Below are 3,917 nucleotides of genomic sequence, written 5' to 3'. Positions count from 1 at the left end.
TCATAATAATGGCTTTAACGGAGTGAATTACATGGCATTCCACTTATTCCGCTCCGGGCATTGCCACGAGCCTGTCCTCCACAATTAAGTTGCCAAAAACCTCCTGTGATGGAGAGAGAGAGAGATGCAGAAAGGGAGAGAGATATGGAGAGATGGAGATAGAGAGATGCAGAAATAGAGAGAGATATGGAAAGAAAGATGCAGAAAGGGAGAGAGATATGGTGAGAGAGAGATGCAGAACGGGAGAGAGATGTGGAGAGAGAGATGCAGAAAGGGAGAGAGATATGGAGAGAGAGAAAGAGAGATGCAGAAAGGGAGAGAGATATGCAGAGAGAGAGAAGTCATGCAGAAGAACAGCTCCTGACTTGTTATAACTTTCTGGTTGTTAAGAGCGAGATTGACACGATTAAATTAGCAAAAAAAATGTATAAGTAATCAAATTGTACAACTGAAGATCAACACAGGAGGAAAAGATTGACAGAGAGTGAGTTAAAAGACCAATCTTCATCGTGGTAGCTAGCCAAATTCAAATCTATCAGCTAGCTTACCGTCTAGCTCCAACTGTTTACTGGTGGTAACCATAGCATCATGGCCACTGAGGCAGCGCTAGCAGCAACAGCAACCGCAGAGACTGAGACTTTCCCCCCTTTTTCTTTTATACCCCAGAAATCAAATCAAGGAAGGGAAAGAATCAATTTTATAAACACAGAATTCTGAGGAGAACCCAGAAACTTGTTTTCCTGACTGCTCACAAAACAGGACTGTTACAAACCTGTTATTTTACACAGACCACACTACTGCCTGGCCATACAGCTGTAACCAGGCATTTCAGCTATACAACAAAGAAAGCATCTGCAAGGGAAAGCAAATCCACATTTTTGCGGACAGCGATAAGGACCAGGAAAACAGGTTTCTGACGGTAAACATGTATCAGAAACGGCACTATCATGGGTCTCAGGGCAGTGAGGCTGCATTCAGCTCCTTTGTTCAGGACTTCCCCACCCTAACGAAGATGGCAGAAAGCAAAAAAGAAAGGACAGTACCCCCGACCTCTCCCCTCACCTCAGGGCACCCCAACAGCAGGACTATCCTCCCCCCTGCCTGCCTACAACCACCAGAGCCAAGACCACACTACCATCAGCCTGCTGAGAGACAGGCTGGCTCTGTTAGAGGTATGGGTTACTGAGCTGAAGGAGCAGCCCCCCAGCTACACCACCTCCAGCCCAGACACAGAGCTTCTACAGGACCAGATCAACCAGTGCAAGAACCCAGCTGAAGAACTCTGTCCAGGAGGTGAGAGAGAGCCTTACCACAGCTCCTGAGGAGGTAAAGGCCACCATGAGGAGAGCGCCTTACCACAGCTCTGATGGAGGTAAAGGCCACCATGAGGAGAGAGCCTTACCACAGCTCTTGAGGAGGTAAAGGCCACCATGAGGAGAGAGCCTTACCACAGCTCTGAGGAGTGTAAAGCCACCATGAGTAGAGAGCCTTACCACAGCTCTTGAGGAGGTAAAGGCCACCATGAAGAGAGAGCCTTATCCCAGCTCTTGAGGAGGTAAAGGCCATCATGAGGAGAGAGCCTTACCACAGCTCTGGAGGAGGTAAAGGCCACCATGAGGAGAGAGCCTTATCACAGCTCTTGAGGAGGTAAAGGCCACCATGAGGAGGAGAGCCTTATCACAGCTCTTGAGGAGGTAAAGGCCACCATGAGGAGAGAGCCTTATCACAGCTCTGGAGGAGGTAAAGGCCAACCATGAGGAGAGAGCCTTACCACAGCTCTTGAGGAGGTAAAGGCCACCATGATGAGAGAGGCCTTACCACAGCTCTGGAGGAGGTAAAGGCCACCATGAGGAGAGAGCTGGTGCAGGTAAAGGAGGAGATGGTAAAGGAGTTGTCTGTCATCAGAGGGGGCTACAGCACAGAGAATAGACTGTAGAGGAACTCCCAGAGAGAAGCTGCAGCCCCTCACCACCCCTAACAACCCCACTGACCCACCTTTTACCCCAATCCCCCCCCATACCGACAACACTTTTACCCCACACCCCCAGTCAACAAGGAGGCTCCATGGAGACACCTACTACAGAGAGAAGCTCTCTGGCCCCCCCTGACACACCCCCCACAGACCCCTCCATGTACACAGGCCCTGTGTACTCCACCCCCACACACCCCTCATGTACACACAGCCCTGTGTACCCCAGCCCCAGACTGTAAACGCACTAATCTGGTAAAACCCACTGAGGTGGCCATCCTCATTGACTCAAATGGGAAATTCATCCAAGAAGATAAACTCTTCCCCCAACACAAGGTGTGCAAAATATGGTGCCCAAAAACACAGGATGCACTCCTCATCCTGTCCCAGCCTGACTTTGGCACACCAGGCCACGTTATTATTCACACTGGCACCAACAACCTGCGAGAGGAGCAGGAGAGAGTAGGCAGCCTGGTCAACAGAGTAGCAGAGAGGAGCAGGAGAGAGTAGGCAGCCTGGTCAACAGAGTAGCAGAGAGGAGCAGGAGAGAGTAGGCAGCCTGGTCAACAGAGTAGCAGAGAGGAGTAGGAGAGAGTAGGCAGCCTGGTCAACAGAGTAGCAGAGAGGAGCAGGAGAGAGTAGCAGCCTGGTCAACAGAGTAGTAGAGAGGAGCAGGAGAGAGTAGGCAGCCTGGTCAACAGAGTAGTAGAGAGGAGCAGGAGAGAGTAGGCAGCCTGGTCAACAGAGTAGTAGAGAGGAGCAGGATAGAGTAGGCACTGGTCAACAGAGTAGTAGTGGAGGAGCAGGAGAGAGTAGGCAGCCTGGTCAACAGAGTAGCAAGGAGGAGCAGGAGAGAGTAGGCAGCCTGGTCAAACAGAGTAGCAGAGAGGAAGCAGGAGAGAGTAGGCAGCCTGGTCAACAGAGTAGAAGAGAGGAGCAGGAGAGAGTAGGCAGCCTGGTCACAGAGTAGTAGAGAGGAGCAGAGAGAGTAGGCAGCCTGGTCAACAGAGTAGCAGAGAGGACAGGAGAGAGTAGGCAGCCTGGTCAACAGAGTAGTAGAGAGGAGCAGGAGAGAGTAGGCAGCCTGGGTCAACAGAGTAGTAGAGAGGAGCAGAAGAGAGTAGGCAGCCTGGTCAACAGAGTAGCAGAGAGGAGGGCAGGAGAGGTAGGCAGCCTGGTCAACAGAGTAGCAGAGAGGAGCAGGAGAGAGTAGCAGCCTGGTCAACAGAGTAGCAGAGAGGAGCAGGAGAGAGTAGGCAGCCTGGTCAACAGAGTAGCAGAAGAGGAGCAGGAGAGAGTAGGCATGCCTGGTCAACAGAGTAGCAGAGAGGAGCAGGAGAGAGTAGGCAGCCTGGTCAACAGAGTAGCAGAGAGGAGCAGGAGAGAGTAGGCAGCCTGGTCAACAGAGTAGCAGAGAGGAGCAGGAGAGAGTAGGCAGCCTGGTCAACAGAGTAGCAGAGAGGGCCTCTGAGTGGTTCCCCAACTCCCACATCACCATCTCCACTCTGCTGCCCCGCAAAGACTTTCATCCCCGTACCATTCAGAAAGTCAACGCTTGACAATCACCAGAGGGTGTGGCCTACCTCCCGAACGTGCACGTTGCTCACCACCCAACAATCACCCCAGAGCATCTGCACGACCATTTCCACCTGAGGAAGCAGACAGTAGGGGATGTTTGCCAAGTCTCTAAAGGACGTGGCACTTGGTAGACAAACACCCCAATGCCGCACTGGACAGAGGACCCCCCAGAGACCCCTACCAGACCACTGCACCACCAAGGTGCCCCAGGCCCCTTCAACGCCACACCAGACCCAGTGCACCCCACAGGCCCCACCCACCACCAGAGCATCACCACTTCCATCGGCTTAACCAGACCGGACCGGGCCCAGCCTACTACCACCCACACCAGACCACCACCTCTACCAGACCAGAGAGGAAGCCCCACGGC

At 52.6% G+C, this 3,917-nt stretch overlaps 1 pseudogene; it reads right to left on the bottom strand.

Annotated features, from left to right (window-relative positions):
- The window catches only part of LOC115200900 (poly(ADP-ribose) glycohydrolase-like), a 14,920-nt pseudogene extending 11,308 nt beyond the window's left edge, over positions 1 to 3,612 (bottom strand).
- Positions 3,613 to 3,917: the final 305 nt, after the last annotated feature.

This window comes from Salmo trutta, chromosome 10, assembly GCF_901001165.1.
Source record: "Salmo trutta chromosome 10, fSalTru1.1, whole genome shotgun sequence".
NCBI lineage: Eukaryota > Metazoa > Chordata > Actinopteri > Salmoniformes > Salmonidae > Salmo > Salmo trutta.
This window is presented reverse-complemented; position numbering and strand designations above follow the sequence as displayed.